Source organism: Urocitellus parryii, unplaced genomic scaffold (assembly GCF_045843805.1).
Source record: "Urocitellus parryii isolate mUroPar1 unplaced genomic scaffold, mUroPar1.hap1 Scaffold_59, whole genome shotgun sequence".
NCBI classification, from domain to species: domain Eukaryota; kingdom Metazoa; phylum Chordata; class Mammalia; order Rodentia; family Sciuridae; genus Urocitellus; species Urocitellus parryii.
Window position 1 is genome coordinate 2,107,936 of NW_027554094.1, and position 24,399 is coordinate 2,132,334.

Below are 24,399 nucleotides of genomic sequence, written 5' to 3' on the forward strand. Positions count from 1 at the left end.
GCCTTGATTTTTATTATGTTGTTCTAAGTTTGAGGTAAAATTCTATGTTATTTCTATGGGAGCACAGAAAGCTAATGGATCATCCAAATGTAATTAGCTTACTCTGTAGAACAAAACACCTGAAAGGAGTTTAAAAGCCTTAAAGAAATATTGATAAATATCCCTTGTTTAATTCACACTAGTGAATTTCAATGATTACACTTTGCTTCAAGCAAATTCAAATCTTAAAAGTAATAACAAATTTGAATTGACCAAAAAGAAAATCAAATTATAACCATTCAATGTACTGTCACTCTTTTAATTTGTTTCAGAACAAAGAAAATGTCAGAATTATATGGAGCTTTATCTGGTACAGGGGCACAAGAAACAGTTAACAACAGAAAATACTTCTACATTCTCAAAATACATTACTTACAAATATTTGCAAAATTCATTCTTATGGTTTTATATTTGAAATGACAGTTTACAGAGATGGAAAATTAAAATAGAGCTTTATTTATTACAAAGATAATAGTACATAATTTAGCCCTTACTAAAAGTGTTTAGTAAGAAAGTGGAGATGCTTTTATTACTAGGTAACTGTTACATGCGGTCTCTTTATTCTCTCCCGACTTCTGCTTCTTTCTCTGTGGGTCCCTTTGGTGTGCTTATCTCCGGGATGCTCCCTGTGCATTCTTTCTCCTCTGTATACACTGGTGCCATGGCTCCTGCTGTCATTTCCTCTGCTGCGCTCTTCACTGGGACTCTGCTGTGGCTGCTTCCTTATCTCCCTTTGCTTATAACTACCAGGACTTCGGCTTCGGCTTCTCCTACTCCTCTCATCCCTGCTACAGCTTCTGCTGCTCCCCTCTTTTTTTTCTGATCCTCTCTTCTCTGGGCTGTGGTGGTGGCTTTTGGACCTGTGGCTATCAGGATAGCTCTGTTTGCTATTCTCTCCGGAACTCTCTTTTTTTAAAGACCTAGACTTTTCCTTGACTTTTTCCTTGTTACTATGACTATTAGAAAGTTTTTCATGAAGTTTTCTCTTCTTAGACTTGTCTTCTTCAGAATCACTGTTATTTCCTGAACATTTGTGTTTCTTTCTTTTCTTCTTTTCTTTGTCACTCTCACTACTGCTTTCTGAAGCTGTACTGGAGGAAGAGGAGGAGCAGGAGGAAGAGGAAGAGGAGGAGGATTTGCTTTTATGTTTTTTGTGTTTACTTCTGTTCTTCTGTAACTTTTTCTTTTTTCTATCTTTTTTCTTTTTTTTTCTTTTCAAGTCTGTCCAATTTCCTGTAATTGGGGAAAAAATAGTAGCAAACTAAAAAGTAGCCATTTCACCAACTATAAAATTGTTAATGGATAATATGCTTTCTTAGAAGCTACTAAAAAATGGTATCCATATATAAACAACTTATTTTATTAAACAGCAAATCATTTTTTTCTTTTAAATTGTTCAAGGCATGTTTACATTATATTTAAGTAAATAAATGTATTAAGTCAATTCTCTGATTGTACTTCATCAATGGAAATGACTATTAAATTCTTACTGGGTTAGAATTTGAAATTATTTAGTACTCTAAAGGTATAGTAATTCTGATCTAAAGAAAGCCTGTGAGGGATGGGACTGTGGCTCAGTGGCAAAGTGCTGGCCTCGCATGTATGAGGTACTGGGTTTGATCCTCAGCACCACATAAAAATAAATACATAAAAGTATTGTGTCTATCTACAATTAAAAAAAAAGAGAGAAATATCTATATATATCTGAAAGCCTGTGAATGGTGTACACATTAGTTGAACCTGTTGAAACTTTCTGTGTATTAAAGTATGAAAATATTAATATTACATTATCAGTATTCAAGAATATTAATATTACATTATCAATATTCAAGAATATATTCTCCAAAAATTCCAAATAAAAATACACTTTAAAAATTGATACCCTTAGGGCTGGGGTTGTGGCTCAGTGGTAGAAAGCGTGCCTAGCATGTCTGAGGCACTGGGTTTTATTCTCAGCACCACATATAAATAAAATAACATAAAGGTCCATTGACAACTAAAAAAAAAAATAAGATACCCTTAGCTGTGCAAGGTGGTGCATGCCTGTAATCTTAGCTACTTGGGAAGCTGAGGCAGGAGGATGGCAAGTTCAAGACCAGCCCTAGCAACTTAGTGAGGCTCAAAACCCTGTCTCCAAATAATAAACAAAAAGGACTGGGGATGTAATTCAGTGGTAAACCACTCCTGAGTTCCATCACCAGTACCACAAAAATAAATAAAAATTGATGACCTTTCTAGGTTTATGTAACAAAACAATCACATACTACTTTTCAACAACTGTTCAGTTTTATAAATAATTAGAGCAATTCCATCAGGGCATTGAGAATTTCTAAAGACGAATATGCAGTCTCAGAAGAGTAACTTCTTGTTTATATGGTATGTTTGAGTTTCTCTGAGGTAAGTGTCTTCACTGGCTTTTCTCAGCCATTCTTAAAACTCTACTTCCTGAGAACATCATGAGCTCCCTCTATTGGACTCAGCAGATATTTCTTAGATTTATTAATCCAAAGGTAGTCTAATATAAAGTTTACATGTACCTTAAACATTCTTTCAGCATTTCTCAAAAATTTACAAGATGTAGAAAGAAAACAAAGACACATGGGCAAAAACATTTTCTTTCTTCCTTTTTTTGGTACCCGGAATTGAACTCAGGGGCACTCAACCAGTCAGCCACACCCCCAGCCCTATTTTGTATTTTATTTAGTGACAGGGTCTTACTGGGTTGCTTAGCAAGCCTCCCTTTTGCTGAGGCTAGCTTTGAACTCGGGATCATCTTGCCTCAGTCTCCTGAGCTGCTGGGATTACAGGCGTGTGCCACCACTCCCAGCACCAAAAATAGTTTCTAAGAAAAACTGTGCAAAGATACACACAAATCTATTCTGAAAAGTAAAACCTACAAATAAGTCAATTTTCAAATTAAATATACTGAAAAGTGCAATAGTTTGTGGTATTATCCAAGTACACAATCTTATATTATTGAAAAAAAAAAGACAACAGAATTGTATTACTTTGGCTGAAGAATAAATCAACACGATGCATATTAAATAGCTTCAAGAGCTCTTAGTGTGGCTGGGGGTGTAGCTTAGTGGTAGCACACTTGCCTTGTAGTGCATGAGGCCCTGCTTCAGATCTCCAGCACCACAAACATGCACACATAAAATCTATTAAATATATACTTTTCCAATTACCTGAGAAGTTTTTCTTTTTGTTTGGTTGTGAGTGACTTTAAGAATTCCACTTCTGGATCCTCTTCACCCTCACTTGCAACATACTCCTGAGTCAACAAAGACATCAAATTGCTAAATTTTCAGACAAGTAGTTATCAGGAAAGAAAACATAAACAAGATTTTTTTTTAATAGGGACATACTATAGATGAATATGGTATTTTGGACTAGGAACTGCAAATGGAATTTTTTCTTTTTCTTCTTTTTGGTACCAGGGATTGAACTTAGGGATGCTCAACCACTGAGCCACAACCCCAGCCCTATTTTTTGTATTTTATTTAGAAACAGGGTCTCACTGAGTTGTAAGTGCCTTGCCTTTGCTGAGGCTGGCTTTGAACTCGTGATCCTCCTGTCTCAGCCTTGTGAGCCGTTGAGATTACAGATATATCTTACTGTACCTGGCTGCAAATGGAATTTTAAAAATTTCTTTGTAGTCTACCTGTTACAGTGGATCATAAGATGTTAGTACAACTGCCTTGCTAACATTAGAAAACTTTATCAGGAAGAAAAGAAAAAATGAACACAGAAACAATCTTTAGATTTCTTGAATTTCAGCATTTTCCTATTTAAATATTTTATCTTTAAAATAATTTAATGAAATTTAAAAAACAAGAAGATCATGAGAGGCTGGGAGTGCAGCTCACTGGTAGGGCACTTGTTTAGCATGTAGCTAATTACCAACACTGTAAAAAAAAAAAAAAGATCATGAATCTTATAGGAAGGTCAAAATATCCACAGATATCCATAATTTTAGCCTTTATAATATTAGTTGTATGTTATCGAATACATACTAATACAACCCTTCAAACTCAACTATTTTCTAACTTTAATAAATTAAAAAAGTTTAAAATATTTTCTGTAATTTTTAGGAGTTTGCCTATATATTTCTTACCATTAGTTCAATTTAATGTCATGTCAGGGGTGAGTTGGCAGGAAGGGAAAAACAATCTTAACACTCATTCGGTTATTTTATCCATATAAACACAGAGGAGCCGTTTCATTTATTAAAATATATGTTTATAAACAATTTCTCATTTAGGTTAAAATAATAAAGAGGCAAAATCAAAATACATTTTAGGAATTTTCTTTGCTCTATGTGACTTTCCTATGGATATATGCACATTGGAAACATTAAGTAGCAATTCACAAGCAATCACATTTAGATTTATAGACATTTTCAGCTTACTGATAAAAAGATCATTACCTGTGATGGATCATTTGCGGTCAAGTTTCTCCCCAGTACATTTCGTTTCAGTGCAAACCCACTGTTTCTCATCTCCGCTATTAGCTCCGAGGGGTGCATCGATGGCCCTGTTCACAAAAATCACAGTTTGAATGTATCATTTATATCTCTCTACCTTTTTCGGACTCCACAGTAGGAATGCAGTTGAAGCTTTGTTAAGTAAAATCACAGCTAAATCAACTCAATAATCTTCTGCTGAGCAAATAATCAGATATGATTTTCTAAAACAGCAGTCTGGAGATTCAGAATAGAAAATAATTGCATTTTTCTTTACGTGCAAGGGGATTCTCTTATGCAACTTTGTCATATTGAAAAAGATATATTTACATATTGTTTGGTTGGAAGTTTTTAGTATAAGATCAAAACAAAATGACAAACTACAATTAAACTTTTAATAGTTACTCTCTCAGTAAGAATTCACTTAAAAGAGATATTTTTACAGGTACATACACAATTTATTATCCTACTTTCCAAAAGAAAATTCCTTACCCCTGCTTATCAAACACCAATATTGAATACAATGCTGTGGGGTTGATATTATCAACAGTCTTGCCTCCATGTCTACTGAGTAACGACTAGGCTCTTTAATCTCGCTTATAAAATATGCCCAGATTTTGAAATTTCTAGTTATTAGATTTGGGTTGATAAAAGCAATTTTAGGATAGGTATAGGTGTGCATATTTTATATTTTTCATAAGCTACTGTTTGCAAAATCCCAAACTGAAAAGTGAGTTTCTTTTTGGTCCTGTGATACGGACTAACAGAATATACATTATAAAAAAAAGTTGAAAGGTCTGTCCTATTCCCTTAAAATAAGGCTATGTAAAGCAGAAGAGATTCTTCACTCTTAATTTTCTTTTTCTTTTAAATATTTTTAGTTGTAGATGGATACAATGCCTTTATTTTACTCATTTATTTTTATGTGGTGCTGAGGATCGAACCCAGTGCCTCACATGTGCTAGGCAAGCCCTCTACCACTGAGCCACAACCCCAGCTCCTTCTTTTCTATATTCCTGTTCCATTTTATTTTCCCTGTAGCTAAGAAACTGACAACATTTCATGGTAACTACACCCAAATTTCTGTACATTAGCTTAAATGAACTACCCTGGGCCACATGTCTGTAATACAAGGAAGACTGAGACAGTTACTGAAGACAAGGACTTCATAACAAATGGTAGGAGACAGAGAAACATTCAGAAACAGATTCTCTAGTTTGTTGATTAAAAATTTTGTCTATTTTTTCCCTTTTCTCTTCTTTATTGGTCTTTTACCACTTATTTATCATTAATATGGTAACTATCTGTTACCATGGAAAACAAAAGGCAATCAAGGGGCTGGGGATGTGGCTCAAGCGCTCGCCTGGCATGCATGAGGCCTGCGTTGATCCTCAACACCACATACAAAGATGTTGTGTCCGCCGAAAACTAAAAAATAAATATTAAAAAATCCTCTCTTTCTCTCTCTCTTTAAAAAGAAGAAAAAAAAGAACTTAAAACAAACAAACAAAAAAAACAAAAGGCAATCTATCCAAATCTGTTCATTTGTCAATAGCAGCTTTGGTAAAACTGGGTGGAAAAGGGTACTGCTCTCTAGGCTTTACCATTCTAGTCATGTTATCAAGAAAAACTGAATGGCTACTCTAGCTGTGAAGGAGAGAATAGGGAGGAAACTGCCTATCATTGACATATGGGGAGAGTTCATATTTAATTCCTATGGATTACTTTAATGACCCTTTAAAATTACAAAATGGTTGCATATATTGACAATAAAATTTTAAATAAAAATCAAATTTCAGGGGCTGGGGTTTTAGCTCAGTGGTAGAGTGCTTACCTACTACATGTGAGACACTGGGTTTGATCCTCAGTACCACATAAAAATAAGTAAATACGCTGGGGCATGTAATCCCAGTGGCTCAGGAGGCTGAGACAGGAGGACCACAAGTACAAAGCCAGCCTCAGCCAGTGGTTAAGTGCCCCTGGGTTCAATTCCTGGTACCTCCCTCCCCCCACCAAAAAAAGTAAATAAAATAAGGGTATTGTGTCCATCTACAACTAAAAATTTAAAAAATTCAAAATTTAAGTATTAGTTACTAGTTGTCTGTAAATGGCATAAAAGTGCTCATACAATTAATGGCTTCACATGAATGAATAACAGCTCCATGTACTTCAGTGGTAGATGCTTACCTAGTGTATCTGCAAAGACGGGGGTTTGAGCCACAGCACAGCAAAAACCAAAAACCCCAAACCCCGAACCCAAAACAATTGAATTGGTGGGATTCTCAAATTTCACATGTAGGAACATACTTTTAGAAAGTAGAAAATGTGTCCTCTGAACTGTCAAAAATACAATTCCCTGTTAACTTTATTATATGTCATATAAATTCAGAAAGCAAATATGCTAAGAATTAAGATAAAAACCACTCTAGTAAAGGGCCAAAGAGCTTGGTCATTAGGATGAGAGGTTACCACTAATTTCATTAGTTTTCATCACAAGATGGATAATTTTAATGTTTTAGAAAGCATGCATTTTTTACAGTACTTCCAACTACTTCAAGAAAATGTTCTCTTTTATCAATGCGACAGATTATACAGATTACACAACTATTACTCTTATGGCATTTATATTTCTTAAAACCCCAACCGAACTTTGTGCAGTACAAAAACAGCATACATTACTACTTTGTAAATAGTGTTTAGTGAAGTGCCTGACAAACAGTACTCAATTAATAGTAACAATTCATTTTTACCAGTAGCTATATAATCTTTATGATTATTTTATAACAGTCTATAATTCTTAAAAATTGTTCTTAGTAGTAACATTTTTCAAATCTAGTCTTATTCACCTTTATTTTTTGGGTACTGGGGATTTATTTAGTTGGTTTTGTGTGTGTGTGTGTGTGTGTGTGTGTGTGTGTGTATGTGTAGTGCTGGGGATCAAACCCAGTACCTCATGTGTGCTAGGCAAGCACTCTTCCACTGAGCCACAACCCCAGCCCAGTATTGGGGATTGAACCCAGTGGTTATTAACCACTGAGACACATTCCTAGCACATTTTACTTTTTATTTTGAGGCAAGATCTTGCTGAGTTGCTTAGGGGTCTCATTAGGTTGCTGAGGCTGTTCTCAACCTTGTGATCTACCTGCTTCAGCCTCCGGAGTCACTGGAACTACAGGAGTGCGCCACCATGCCTGGCTTATTTTTGTACTTAAATCTCCTAGCATCAAAAGTTCTAGGTTTAAGTCTCTGTGTTTAGAAGATGTGACAAGTCAAGTTTAATTAAGATATATTTAGCAAGACATCTTTATACTTTCATGTCACTATGGCAGTGGCTATGTAGAGTTATATTGACAGAAATGACACTAGGCTGAGAACTCAAAATTCATTGATAATACAGATATGCTAATAAAATAGATTATGCAAATGTTCAAATACAAAAAATAACTACATTTTTAATGTATGATATCTTAATTTAAATTACAAATGGAGTTGGGTCTCAGGAATATTTAGTTAACTCTTAAATTTACTATGGCAGAATAATTCTAGAGATTTCAATAAAACGTAGACTTGCAAGGGCTTTCTACATCATTCAGCCACACTGGGTTAGGCCTCTATAGCATAAAAAACAATTTCTGATTTAGGAAGCAAGTCCATTGAAGGAATTAATCTCAATATTAATTTATTCTGCAAACTTTTCTTATTGTAATATGGCAATACTGTAAAGTGTCAAAGTACCAGTGCTATGGTGTTCAGTTCTATATACTAATTAGACGTGGACTATGTTCTCCCAGGAAAAATACCATGCAATCAGTAACTCAGGAAAGAAAAAATTCTCAGAAGGTAAATTAAGCTGCACAAAGTATGTTTGTAAGAGGCTGAATCTACTCATTAAGGACATTTATTTTAGCCAGGCTCACTAGTACATACCAGTAATCCCAGCTATTTGAGAGGTCAAGGCAAGAAGATCACAAGTTTGAGAGCTGTGTGGGCAATTTAGCGAGACCTTGTCTGAGGAGGTGGGGTGTATATGGGGATGTAGCTCAGTGTTAGAGTATGTTTGAGGCCCTTGGCTCAATTCCCCGGGTTCGATCCTAAGCACCACATAAAAATAAAATAAAGATATTGTGTCCACCTAAAGCTAAAAAATAAATATTTTAAAAAATATATAAAACTGAACAAAAGCAATGAGCAATAGAAGGTCAAAAATGTTCTGTAGTAAAATAGGTATTTTATCCCAGATAAATATACAAAGCCAAAGGTCTGGCTATGAGGAAAGGCCACAAATCTGACTCCTCCACAATTAGAAGACAGCAGTCCCAGGTGAATGCCACAAATGGTACAAGGTGGAGACTAAGGTGGAAGACAAGACAGACCCTTGTTGTGTTCCGCTGCCAGAGTTAGGTCCATCTACTATTCCCACTGTCAGATGTATCTTCCATTCTGAGTTCATTATTCTTTTTAAATGAAGTATTGTCTAAAAATTTAATGGTATAAGAGAAAATAGGATGAATTGTAGGTTGAGTAAGGCTTCATTATAAATGCCTTTTTATCCTTCCCCCAAATTTTACATGTTAATTTATAGGGATGTTGTTTGCTAAACTAAACTGCTATTCTGAAAGTGAATACAGTTTTGCTCACTTTTACTGTGGTGATCTATATTTTTCCCTTTCCAATATATGTGTGTGTTCAGTGGTGTTGGGGATTGATCCCAGGGATTTTGTGTGCTAGGCAAGCAATCTTTTTCTAAACTATATCCCTAGCCCAACTATGTCTTTTAAATTTAATTTTATGGTACAGAATGTTTCAAACCTATGTAACATAGCTTCAAGCATTTACTATTTTACCATTATTGTTTCATCTATTACATCCAAATTTCTTTTCTGGAAAAGTATTTTAAGCAAAATCTCAGATATCACTTTGGTATGAATCAGTAAGGACAATTTCTTAACATTGCATTATTTTTATTATACCTATCAATATTGATAATTTAAAAAACCATCTAATATCCAGTTTATATTTAAATTTCTCCAATTGTATCTAGTTTTCTAATCTTAAAAAATTTACCCGCTCCTTCCCTTCACCCTGCTATTCATTTGTTGAAGAAACCAGGTAATCTGTCCTGTTAAATATCCCACATTATGGAGGGTAATACTGTTGAACATGTTCTTCCAGCTCCTTAATTTTCTGTAAATTGGTAGTTGGATCTACAGGTTTATTATTACATTATTACCTTTGGAATAATATATAGAAAATTTTCCAAAAAGTTTGTATTCCAGAAAATGATAGCCCCCAAATATATCTCCAATTAAGCAAATCAGGCTAGTAAGACTTCTACTTAGTATGTTCTGTAACCCCTTTTACCATGTATTTACTGCGGCCTTAGTTGAACAGCAGCATAAACTTGAAAATGTGTATTTTAAAATAACACTCCTTGGCTGGTGGTGCTGCATGCCCCATAACTTTAGCTACTCAGGAGGCCCAGGTAGGAAGATCACAAGTTCAAGGCCATCCTGAGCAACCTGGAGACACTGCTGGAGAGACACTGCCTCAAAATAAAAAAAATAAAGAGAGCTGAGGATAAAGTTGGGTGGTAGAGTAACCTAGGATTTAATCTCCAAGAATGTATAAGTAAATAAATAAATAAGATCAATAACCCCCCTGCACTGGGGATGCAGCTTAGTGGTAGAGCTTTTGACTGACAATTCTGAAGCCTTGTGTTCGACCCCTAGTAACACTAGAAACAAACAAGCAAGCCAAACCACCACTACCAACAAAACCCCCCAAACACCCAGTGGTTGGTTGGGAGTATACAGCTCAGTGGCAGAGCATCTGCTTAGCATGCACGAGACTGTGGGTTCAATCCCCAGAATGAATACAAATAAGTAAATCATCATATATTATCACAAATAAAAGAAAACATGACTATCATTTCCATGAAAGCATAATCTTCTGTCCTTTTTTCTTTCCTAAGGTTAAACTGACTATGACACTTAGAAACACTATTTATAGTACATTATTAAGAGGGAGATCTAGGTCTTGTGGGAATTATTGAGAATTACCTCACACTTATATTACTGTAACCATTTTGCTTTTAAGAAAGCTTATAGAAAGTTGTCTTTTAAAAAAGACTAAAAAAGGGGCACAGTAGGAACATGCAGCATAATTCCCAGGGAAAAAAGTGAACAAAGCTATTAATAAAGTGTGTGGGTGATTTTTATTTATATAGATGAGAATGTTTTATGTATGATTTTCTAAAGGTTATGCAAGAACCAATTGTACTGAATTGTAATAAAACTGCTCCATACTGGGAATTTTCCTGACACACTGCCAGTTCATCTTTGAGGAGGCTGGAAACAATAGGATTTCTTATTGCCCTCATCCCAAGTTCATACTGAAGACAACTAACTGATCTCTATTAAAACACACAATATAAAGGAAAATCAAACATTTCATTTTAGTCCATGTGTCTAAAAAATACACAAAGGCAAAAAAATATCAAACTGTCCTTATTATATGCTAGTAAAAATTACTATTTATTAAAATCAACCTTGATTTACAGAATCAGTATGAAGATATTTGACACATATTTCATTATATCTTTATAACTTGTTTTCAACTTAATTTATATGCAAATATTACAGTGGTGATACAACCAGCAATAATAAAGTTAATCATGGTGGCGCAGGCCTGTAATCCCAATGAGTCAGGAAGTTGAGGCAGGAAGATCACAAATTCCAGGCAAGCATCAGCAACTTAGTTAGCAAGGCCCTAAGCAACACAGTGAAACCCTGTCTCAAAATAAAAAGGGCTGGGTATGTAGCTCAGTGGTAAAGTGCCCCTGGGTTAAATCCCTAGTGCCAAAACAAAAAACCAAAAACTAAACCAAATAAAAAACCAGGTATGACTAATAGATGGGATTAGAAATTCATGATTAGAGGAGGCAGACCAGAAAGGGACAGATAGGAATTTTCTAGGGTGATGGTAATGCTCCTTATCTTGTCAGGTATGTTTGTTACCAGGTGTGTACATTTGCCAAACTTAAACCCTATACTTAAGACTAGTGTATTTTATTAAAAAAAAAAAAAAGTTACACATGATCTTTTCAGTCACTAGTAATTACTGAGTGACCATGATACTATAGACTCTGGCTATACCCATATATATTTTGTATGTATATAACTGAGGAGAGCCCTGTATAGGGAATTTGAACTTATGTATCCCTAGTATATAACACAGAAAATTCTTTTTTTTAAATTTGTGTGTTAGTGAGGGCTTGTTATTTCATCTTACTAGAACTTCTCAAGAACTTGGATTTTACCTTTAAACTTATAATATTTTGGGGAAAATTAGTTCATAAGTAAAACAAATTATAATTTCTATTATAAAATATAATCAGAGGAAGCCGGCACATGCCTATAATCCCAGTGGCTAGGGAGGCTGAGACAGGAGGATTGAGAGTTCAAAGCCAGCCTCAGCAAAAGGGAGGTGCTAAGCAACTCAGTGTGACTTTGTCTCTAAATAAAATACAAAAATGGGCTGTGGATTTGGCTCAGTGGTCGAGTATCCCTGAGTTCAATCCCTGGTACCCCTAATATATACTCATATATGCATATATATATATAATTAAGAGGAGATGATCAACAATGATGTTTATTAGCAAAGCCTTTCTATTCACCAACTATACTATTATTTACTAAGTATGTACATTGTTTAAGGCAATGGGGATACAAAAATAAATAAGACACAGGCCCTATCTCAGAAAAACTTAAGATTTTTCAGGAATAAAATAGAATTTGAGTTAGATTTTCAAATTCTCATAGAATTTAGAAAAGGTAAAAAGCAAAGCATTTGGAACATGATGAAGGTTAATATTAAGTTTATTATGTTTGATTTGGGTAGAAGAATTAGTTTTACTAGGTGTACTGAATTCCATTCATTCTCCTTTTCCTTCCTGGGTAATCTCAAACTAATTTCTATTACTTGAGGCTGGAAGACCTTGAAAGGATGCAATGATGTTAATAGGAAGAAATATGTAAGAGAGAATTATGATTGTTATCTGAGAATCATAATACCCCTTTGAGAATGTGGGAGTTGTAGCCTCCTCTAATCCCACACACACCTTTAACACAGAACAGAGTCATTTAGAACAGGACTGTAATTAATTTGTTCACATCAATAGAATTTCAAGGAACAGACACTTTAACAAATTTAATCACTAACTTATAATAATATATACAAATAGTCTGAAATAACTTAACCACTGGTGTCACTTAAAATTTAAAGTACTAGTAAAGAGTATCATTTTGACTTCTGCCACAATATGACTTGACAAGTTTTACTAGATAAACTTCTCTTTTTATTTGGTACCAGGGATTGAACCCAGGGGCAATTAACCACTGAGCCACACCCCAGACTTTTTTAATATTTTGAGACAGGGTTTTGCTAAGTTGCTGAGGGCCTTGCCAAGTTGCTGAGGCTGGCTTTGAATTTACAATCCTCCTTCTTCAGCCTCCTGAGCCACTGGGATTATAGGTGTGCACCATTGTACCCAGCCTAGATAATCTCTTTAATAGGTCCACATTTTTTTTTCAACGACTACCTAGCTTCTTCTTGCATAAAATATTTAACAACATAAAATCATCTACATATAAAGGAAAAAATTAAATCAACCACAATCAAGTATAAGCACTTGTGATCAACTTTATAAAGGAGAGAATTGGTGCTTAACTTCTTTATTTTTAAGTCAATTTTTTGGTAGTTGTAATATCTGTCTGTTATGGTCTGAATATAGTTTGACCCCACCAATACACATGTTGAGCCTTGGTTCCCAGTGTTATGGTGTTGAGAGGTAGTGGGACCTTTAAGAAGTGTTTAGTCTCTGAGGGATCAACGCTCATAAAGGGATTAATGCTATCTAGTGTGAGGAAGGAAGGGAAGGAAGGAGGGACAGAATCGAGGTTGCTTCCACAGTTTAGCAATTGTGAATAGTTGTTAAACTATGGAAGCAACCTCGATGCCCTTCAACAGATGAATAGATAAAGAAGGTATCTATTTTTCAAATGGAATGATGGTACATATACACAACACACTGAAGTGGTTGCGTCACTTTTTAAATCTTTAGGGTATAGGTTGAGTTCATGCACAACCAGAAAAGTGAAAATTTCTGCTCCATTTGTGTACAATGAATTGAAGAACTTTCTACTGTCAGGTATAACTGATTAGAACTAATAAATGAATAAAAAGAAAGAAAAAACCCCACCAATGTAGAATTCAGTATCACTGAAATTATTGTTCAAAAGTATAAAAACAAAGACCTTCTTTAAAATATAAAATAAACAGACAAACAAGGAATTTGCTGTCAGTACACCTGTCTTTAAGTTTTTCAGAGAGAAACAAAATAACCTAGGTCAGAAACTCAGGTCTACATAAGGAAGAGTGTTCAAGAAAGAATAAATGAAGGTCAAATAAAATCAATCAGATCTTTTATTTTTCAATTTTTTTCTTTATTTGCAGTGCTGGGAATCAATTCATGGCCTTGTGCATACTAGGTAAGTGTTCTACCATTGAGGTATATTCCCAACCCATTTTTCATATTCTTAACTGATCCAAAGGATAACTGCTGATTCAAAATAAAGATAGCAAAAATAAATAATTATAGCTTATGAGTAAATGAAATTATAACAGCAATGTTTAAGGGATAGGAAGGAAGAACTCTATTATATAACAGGAACTAGGTACTTTGTTAAAAGGCACCTGCACTATTCAGGAAGTTGTAGAGTGTTCTTTGAAAGTAGACTTAGTTATACGTGTATATTGCAAAGTCTGAGATGACCAATTTAAAAAAAATATCAAGAAATAGTATAATTGAAATGTTGAGAAAACGTGAAATCATATAAAATACTCATTTAAAACCAGATGAAGCAGAAAAAGAACAAAAATGAAACGATGAATGAGGGCAATGAATAGAAAACAATTACAAAAAACAAAAGCTAGGGGCTGGGGTTGTGGCTCAGAGGTAGAGTGCTCACCTAGCATGTGTGAGGCACTAGGTTCAATCCTCAGCACCACGTAAAGTAAAATAAAGATACTGTGTCCACCTATAACTAAAAAATAAATGTTAAAAAAATGAAAGCTATTAAGTATACCAATCATCACTTTTATATAAAGAATCTTAACATACCAACTAAGAGACTATAAGAAAAAAAAAGACCCAACTGTATGATATTCAAAAGAAATCTACTTTAAACATAAAGGCACAGGAGCTGGGGGATGCACACTTATAATCCCAGCAACTCGGGAGGCAAAGGCAGAAAGATCTTAAGGACAAGGCCAGCTTAGTGAGACCCTATCTCAAAAAAGAACTGGGGATGTAGTTCAGTGGTTAAGTACCCGTGGGCCCAACCCCCAGTACTGAAAAAAAAAAAAGACACAAATTAAAAGTAAAAGAATGGGGGATGGGGTTAGTTCAGTAATAGTGCTTGCCTAGCATGTGGTAGCCTCTGAGTTCGATCCTTAGCACCACAAAAAACAAAAATAAAAACAAAGCAAAAGAGTGCATGAATGGAGAAAGATATACCCCAGGCTAACAATAACCAAATAAAGATGGAGCATATATATTAATTTTATTGAATCCAGGAGAACTCTACCACTGCGTTAAAACCACTGAGCCACCCTTTTTATTCTTTAAATCTGTGACTGGGGGTTGCTAAGTTGCTCTGGTTGTTAAGTATGATTGCCTCATATTTGTAATCCTCCTGTCTCAGCTTTTTGAGTAGCTGGGATTACAAGCATGCACCACTGTACCTGGCGCCATATTAATTTTAGACAAACAGATTTCAGAGCAAGGACAAATACCAAGGCTAAATAGAGTATTACATAACGGTCAAAGGGTCAATTTTCCAAAAAGACCCAAATATGTGTATGTGCCTAACAGAGCATCAAAATGTGTAAAGCAAAAACTGATGAGTATCTTTAGAAACAGGCAACTCCACTATTATAGCTGGAGACTTCCCATCCCTCTATCAATAACTGACAGATACAACAGGTGAAAAATCAGAATATATTGAACTGATCCATCAACTGGATCTAGTTGACATTTTTTTCCTAATTGACATTTATAGAATACTTCATTCACCTAGCAACAGCAGAAAAATATATATTTTCTCACATTCATATAGAACATTTACCAAATAGACCACATCTGGGCCATATAACACAACTTAATAAAAGTAAAAGAAAAACCTAAAATATTTTGAGATTAAATAACAGAGCTCTAAACACATATATCAAAGAAGTCTCAGGAAAAAGTAAAAAATATTTTCAACTAAGAATAGACAATACAACTGCTGTATAACAATTTTGGGCTGGTCTTTGTCCCCAGTTCTTTTTTTTAAAGTAGTAGGGATTGAACATAGGGGTGCTTAACCACTGAGCCACATCCCCAACACATTTTATTTTTTGAGACAGGGCTTTAATAAATTGCTGAGGCTGGCTTTGAACTTGTGATCCTCATGCCGCAGCTTCCTGAATGGCTGGGCTGGTCCCCATGCCTAGCCTTTGTCCCCAGTTCTGAGGGAACCTCAACTCTTGACATTTCCTGAGTAATAAGAGTATCTTTGGTGGGTCCTGATAGTTTATGTTATTGATGTGCCTCATGATGGTGACTCATGATTGAAATATTCCACTGTGGTTTAAGAAAAAAGAAAAAGATTTTTAATTTCAATATACATGATCAGATCATGCTCAAGGGCTAGGGTTGTGACTCAGTGGTAGAGTACTCACCTAGTAGGTGAGAGGCCCTGGGTTCGGTCCTCAGCACCACATATAAATAAATGAAATAAAGGTATTGTGTCTACCTACAACTAAAAAAATACTAAACAAAACAACAAAAAAAGAGCTGACTCAAGATAGTGGCTGACCATACCAGAAAAATAAATCATGTGATTAGAGGGCTAGACTTTGAGCTAGGTGAGAGAAGCCCTTTGAGGAAGAAAGAAGAGCTGGAGATAGAAGAGTTAAATCTCATGGCTAATGATTTTGATCATTCACAACTATGTAATAAAGACCAATAAAAACTAGACAGCTTGGATAAGCTTCCCTGGTTAATAAAAGTTGTTATATATTAATGTACAAGAAGATTGACAGGTACTGACTCTACAGGGAGACTTTGGAAGACTGTGTCTGGGACCTTCCCAGACCTTGTTCTATGTACCTCTTCTTTTGGCTTACCCTGATTTTTATCCTTTTACTATAGTAAAATTGTAATCACAAGTATAGTGTTAGTTTCTGAGTTCTGTAAGTCAGTCTAGTGAATTATCAAACCTTAGGCAGGTAGAAGGAAGCGTGGATTTGTAGCAGGTTTGGTGGGTGGTCTAGGAACTCCCAAATTTGTAGCTGGTGTCTTAATTGAGAATAGTCTTTGGAGAACTGTTAACCTATGAAGTCTGGCCTATTTCTGGGTAGTTAATGTCAGAAATCATTGTAATAAAACCTATTAAATTTTGTAGGACACAGCAAAAACCAACTCAGAAAGAAATTTATAGTACTAAATACATGTATTAGAAGAAAGATTTAAAATCAATATGTAGAGCTGGAGTGTAGCTCCGTGGAACAGAACTTGACTAGCATGGGTGAGGCCTTGGGTTCAAACTTCATCACCTCTCCCAAATCAATTACATAATCTTCTGTCTTATAAAACTAGAAAAGGAAGAGCAAATTAAATTCAAAATAAGAAGAGAAGAAATAAAAAGAGGAAAACAAGGGAGAAAAATCAATCACAACAAAAGCTGGTTCTTTGAAAAGATCAGTAAATTGATAAAGCTCTAGCTAACCAAGGAAAGAGAAATGAAATGAGGGTCAACACTACAGATCCATGGACATTAGAGGGGTAATAATGGAATACAACAAATGATTCTATACCATTAAATCTGATTTACATGAAATGGACCAATTCTTTGAAAGACACAATCTACCAAAGCTGACAAAAGGAGAAAAAGGTCATTTGATAGGCATCTATCTAGTAAAGAAATTTAGCCAACAATCAATCAATAACCTTCTAAAACAAAAAGTGACAGGCCCAGATGGATTCACTAGTTAATTTTATCAAATATTTAAAGAAGAAATTATATATATATATATATATTTTTTTTTTAAAGAGAGTGAGACAGGGAGAGAGAGGGAAAGAGAAGGAGGGAGGGAGGGAGGGAGAGAGAGAGAAAGAGAGAGAGAATTTTTTAAATATTTATTTATTTATTTATTTTTAGTTATCGGCGGACACAACATCTTTGTTTGTATGTGGTGCTGAGGATCGAACCCGGGCTGCACGCATGCCAGGCGAGTGCGCTACCACTTGAGCCACATCCCCAGCCCTAAGAAGAAATTATATTAATAATCTCTTCTAGATAACAGAAACAGAAGGAACATTACCTAACTTATTCTATAAGACTAACATCATCCTGATACCAAAACCAAATACAAACAAGAAAGAAAAATTACATGCCAGTACCTCTCATGAGGTATAAAAATATAGGTGTAATAATCTTTAATAAAATATTAGCAATGGAAGTGCTTCAGCATGTCTAGCTCTCCTATAGAGTAACTATTTAGAGCTAACTATTTGCTTCCTGAAGAAAAAGATCTGAAAGTCAAACATGGAGAGAGATACAAAATCCATGTTTAGGGAATAAAGGAGTTTAAAAATAGAATTTTGCTTTATGTTCTTTGAAGAAAATCTTACACATTTACCTGTTTTATAGGTGCCTACATATAAACTTGTATCCTGGTGGGCTATTATAAGACTGGTGTATGTGTGTGTGAATATCTGGGCATTTAAGCATAATGGGAAAACACATTCCATGGAAGAATGGAATGTCCAGAAGAGGCAAAGATATAGGGACAGAAAGTAGTTTAGTGGTTGCCTACAGCTGGGGACTGGAGGGTGAGGGTCAAGGGATTTTCTTTCTTTCTTTTTTAGAAAAATTAAAATGTTCTAAAATTGACTATAGTGATGGATGTACAACTCTGTAAATACACTAAAAGCCATTGCATTGATGGCATGTAAATTATAGCTCAATAAAGCTGTTTAAAAAATACTTGCTCAGTTTGAGGTCAGCCTCAGTTTGAGGGCAACTTAGTGAGACCCTGTCTCAAGATACAATAAAAAGGCTGGGGATGCAGCTCAGTGGTAGAGCACTTGCCTAGCATGCATGAGGCCCTGGCTGGGTTCAATCCCTAGTACCAGAAAAAACAAACAAATCACTTGCTCTGTTGAAATACTCCACTGTGGTTTAAGAAAAAAGAAAAAGATTTTTAATTTCAATATACATTAAAAACACAAATAACTGACAGATGTTAAGAGTCAGTGATAAAAAATAAGTTCTACAGAGTATAGATAAAAGATATGAATTAGTCATTTAATTATGTTATAGAATATTTTATAAAAATTCAGTTACCACTGAAGCTTACAAGTTTTAAGGATAATTTTGATGTATCTGGAGTGGATGAAAAAGGTAAGATGATCTTTTCAGTAGAAAAGATATTCTAAACCAGCTTAGCCCAAAGAAGCATTTTGATTGCCTAATTTAACTTTGTAAAGGAGAAGTAAATCTTATAGCTGGTCTCTGTAAACCTCACAGCTGGAGCATTCTAACAGCACCTTGCAGTTTCCAGTGATCAAAGTAAGTTACTTTATATACTAAACTAAGAATTTCATAATAGAAATAATGTAACACCAGGGGGTGCAGTTATCATGAAATAATTACACTCCTGGGAGATTACAGGCACAAGGCTGTACCCCAGGGGTGTGATTATCCCATGATAACCACATCTACTGAAATTGCCTTATTGCAAAAATAATCTCTATTCACTGGTGAGACATTATTCAATAGGTGATTTTTTTAAATGAAAAGATTTTTTTTTTAGTTTGAATCACCAAGTGGATTAGGAAATTGGTCAGTTTATTTTTCATTGCATTCAAGTTCAGAATATTACATCATTATTACTCACTTTTCTATTTAAGATAGTAGAGTTTTGATTTTGTTTTTGAGAAAACTTTAAGAGTTTCTATTAGCTTTAGTTAAGTACTACTGCTAAATTCAGGTCAAACTTTAGAGGCATTAATGGAGCAATACAATTTAAAATAATTTATTTCTATGTATAATTTTTAATTCTTTTAAAGAAATGCTCACTTAAAAATTTATAAATGTAATTTATCTTCACTGTTGGAAATATGGATAAGCAAAAAGATAAAACTAAAAATCTTAGTAATCCTACTACCCAAACACAACCACTATTAATTTGGTCTATCTCCTTCCAATCCTTTTCTTTAAAATATCTGTTTCTGTGTCTACCTATACACATAAACAGATATACAACTGTAACTTCTCTGTCTTATAACCTATTTTTAAAAAATTCACTAAATGTTTTAAAAAATATCCCCATCATTAAGAAATTTTATCATTTTAAATGCTGCATTGTACAGAATTCCATTATAACAATGTTCCATAATTCACTTAATTTCCTTTCAACAGTCCAGGTTCATGTTCATAATCCCAGATTGGTAAGCTGAGGCAGAACAATCACACACAAGTTTCGAGAACAGCCTCAGCAATTTAGTAAGACCCTGTCACAAAATTAAAATAAAAAGGGCTGGGGATATAGCTTGTGGGTAGAATGCCCCTGGGTTCAAACCCCAGTATGAGGGAATTTTTTTTTTTTTTTACTAGATATTTTAGTATTGTCTCTCACTATCATACACAATTCTTTGTGACTAAATCTTTAGGACATATTCATGACTATTTCCTTAGGATAAATTTATGACTTTATGATAAATAAAACACAAGTTAAACAAACAAATATACAGTAAAAGGTACTATCCTCCCAAATCTTCAATTATTCTTATAAACAGCTTAAGATAATGGTTTTCAACCTTGATGGTACATCAGAAACAGATTGGTAACTTTCACCTTATGTAATAGCCTAGATAGTGAAAGCTACTGATTTCTTTTTCTTTTTTTGTGGTGCTGGAGATGGAACCTATGACCTTGTGCATACTAGGCAAGGGCTTTACAACTGAATGAATCCCTATTCCTTTCACAATTTTAACAGAGTTCAATGTCTTCAGATATTCTTAGACAATTCAGATACAGAATTTAAGAAATTAAAATACCCTGTGTATATGGCAGTTTTTACTCTCATACCTTGTCAGTTTGAAAGAAAAAACTGGAAATGGAAGTTTCTCTAATATCTTAAAGATATAAAGATAAAGTTTCCCTAATATCTTAAAGATATAAAGATTAAGGCAAAGAATTAATTCAGTCTGTTAGGTATTTCTCATTGTGAACACAGCCTTTGCACCACAACCATAACTCTGCTTCCTTTAGCTGTTCTAATATTCTGAAAATAAACTTAACATGGGAATAGAAAGGAAAGCATTAGCTTTCTGAAGAGTTTTAGTGCTTAAAAAGGCTAAATTTTAAGTTTATTTTAAAATTTTAATACAAAATAATATTGCTTGTAATTTCATCAAATTAACATCTTAACTAATTCCAATGAAAATTCAGTTAGTATTTTTTATCTGGAGTACTGGGAATTGAAATCAGGGGTGCTCTCTAACACTGAACTATATCCCCAGCCCTTTTCATTTTTTATTTTGAATCAGGGTCTCAATAAGTTGCTGAGGCTGGCCTCCAACTTGTGATTCTCTTGCCTCAGCCTCCTGAGTAGATGGATTATAGGCCTTCGATACCACACCTAGTTTAATTAATATCATGCCATTCCCCTATTGCACGATATTTAGATTCTTTACAATACTTAAAAATTAGAAATGTTGAAAATTTGTCCCCCCCCTTTTTTATGTAAAGGCTCTTTCAACACATTTCTCTTTCATTTTCCTCTATATTATTTGCCTTCCAAAGACAAACAACAGATCATAAGCATTATCCGAGGATAAGATTCTCAGACTTTTCTCTGGACTCTTATTCAATAGCCCCTATGGGGCAGGAGCTTGAGAACCAATATTTAAACAAGCTGTGTTAAGTGATTCCTTACAGTAGGTAAGCTTGGGAAACACTGGTTGCAGGATGAATGGACAAATTCCCTCCATCCCATCTTGAGAGCCATTCAAATTTTATTCTATTCAAGTTAAATTCTTTTGTGCTTATGTTTTTCTTCAGGTCTTTTTTTTGGGGGGGGGAGGTGTCAAACTTTCTTTCTACCTATCTAAATTTTAATTCTTCAGAGATCATTTTAGTCCTTCTTACTCTGTTAACTACCTAATTTAACAATGCTTTCCTCTATTAAACAGACTCTTAAATCGTATTCTAATTTTGAGTAGATTGTCACTAGCCCCTTTTATTTTTTATTTAGAGTCAGGGTCTTGCTAAGTTTATGAGGCTGGCTTTGAACTTGTGATACTCCTGCCTAAGCCTCCTGAGCTGCTAGAATTATAAGCATGCACCACTGTGCCCAACTGTCTCTTATGTGATATGTTAATGTTTCTGATTTGATTGGAAATTAGGAATAGTCTATACCTTCAATAAACCAGAACATAAAGTTTAAAAAACTTATTGGCTAATGTGTAGGATGTCAAATACATAGTTGCTAAAAACAAGTGTTTGAAAAATAAATAATAAACTGGTTCTAAGAATTAATTTTCAAATAGGGCTTTTCTGGGGGGTGCGGGTGGTTAGGGATCAAATCCAGAGGCTCCAGGCAAATGCACTACCACTGAGCTACACCGACAACCCTAAAAATAGAGGCTCTTATATCAGTAAGTCATCCTTTTATCATAAAAGGTAGAGCATCTAAAGTCATACAGATTTTAAAAATAACTTCATCCTTGAAAGCCAATTTAATTATGGAATGCCTGACATTTTGTTTATCCTACATACTTTTAATTGATACCATTTAACTTTTTTTACACTTTATATATCCTCCTATATCCTTACAAATCAACATAGATCTCTAGCTATATTACTTATGTATATATATTACATACGGTTGTAGAGTATTCCATTTGCGGGAGATACTCCACAATTAATAAAAAAAATACTCAAGAAGTGATTATTACATGCCAGGCACTATTCTAAGCATCATGTATTAACTTATCTAGTTTTCATAACAACTTTATGAGATGTAGGTACTATTATGTTTTATACATATCAGCAAGAGATGTTAAATAACTTGCCTAAAGTTACAATTAAGAAGCAGCACAGTAGAAGTTCTAAAGCAGGCATCTAAGGAGTCATCTTCAATCAATATTTTTTTAATATTTATTTTTTAGTTGTAGTTGGACACAATACCTTTATTTATTTATTTTTAAGTGGTGCTGAGGATCAAACCCAGGGTCTCACACATGGCTAGGCAAGCGCTCTATCGCTGAGCCACAACCCCAGGCCCTTTAGTCAATGTTTTTAACCACTAGGTGAGTGCCACTAAGTATGTGCCCTATCAGGATTGATGGTCCCTCTGTATGAAAGGCTGTTCCTTTTGCCTGATACGCCAAATGCTCTTTTCCCAGATCTCACACTGCTGTAATCATCTTGTCATTCAGGTCTCATCTTAACATCACTTCCTCAGAGGGGCCTTTCTGACCACTTAATATAGTAACTCCCCAGTTAGTTTTGATCACAGATTCCAATTACATTTTCATCACAGAACTTATAATTGCTTCATAAATAACTGCTGAATAAACCCCCTACTGATAGACATTCATTGGGGTATTATTGTAGAATTCCTCTTCAGTCAAATGAACTTTTTCCAAATAATATGAACAAAGTAGAAAAATGCATAAATTGTTGAATCCTATTGTTTTACCTATATTTAACCATACTTGAGAAGTCTACATGTTGTTTCTAATCTTTCACTACTGTGAATCTTTGAGGGTATACCTTATTGCTTTCTTTTAACTACTGGAAGGTAAAAGGATATGGTGGATTTTTGTTTGTGTTTTTCTGAGACAGGGCCTCAGTAAATTGTTAAGGCTGGCCTCAAGTTTGCAATCCTCCTGATTCAGCCTCCTGAGTAGCTAGGATTACAGGCATGCCCCAAATGATGTTTTGAATACTTCTGATATATATTATGGCCCTTCAAAATGGCTGTTCAATTTATTAACAAAGGATTTAAATATTCATCTTACCATATTTGCTCCAACACCCTGTATACAGTTCTTTCAAGTCTTTACCAAATTTCACAGGCAAAACAGACAATATATTGTATGTAACATATGTCAATATATGTAGACTTCTTAAATATGGTTAAATATAGGTAAAACAATAGGATTCAACAAGTTATGTATTTTTCTACTTCATTCATGTTATTTGGACAAAGTTCACTTAACTGAAAAGAATAGTTCTACAATAATACCCCAATGAATGGCATACAAAAACCTGAATTGCATACACTGAATTACCATAAGGTTAATGGATACAAATGGAGGGCTAAAGAAAAGTCAATAACCAGCTGCATTAAACAGGAATTTACTAACTGTGTGGCATGTGACTGTGGGGTTTTACTGTTTTCAATACTTATTTTTTTAAAAAATATTTTTAGTTAAACATGGACATAATATCTTTATTTTAAAAAAATATTTTAGTTGTAGTTGGACACAATACTTTTATTTTGTTTATTTACTTTTATGTGACACTGGGGATCGAACCCAGTGCCTCACATGTTCGAGGCCAGTGCTCTGCCACTGAACCACAACCCCAGCTCTTGTTTTAAATACTTTTAAAAATAGGTTAATACACAAGTTCTTTGGGTTGTTGTTAGCATACTTTCTAATACAGACTCAAGACAAGGCAGGCCTACTGATTATTAAAAGAAAGGGCTAAGCCTGGAGTCTATCCTACTCATTCTCTCAGAAGCAGGATCAGAGTAAGATGAGGCTGGGGAAGAAA

The 24,399-nt window shown here is 34.6% G+C and overlaps 1 pseudogene; it reads right to left on the minus strand.

The window, feature by feature from the left end:
- Positions 1–350: 350 nt before the first annotated feature.
- Positions 351–24,399, minus strand: part of LOC144252768 (corepressor interacting with RBPJ 1-like) — a 36,056-nt pseudogene continuing 12,007 nt past the window's right edge.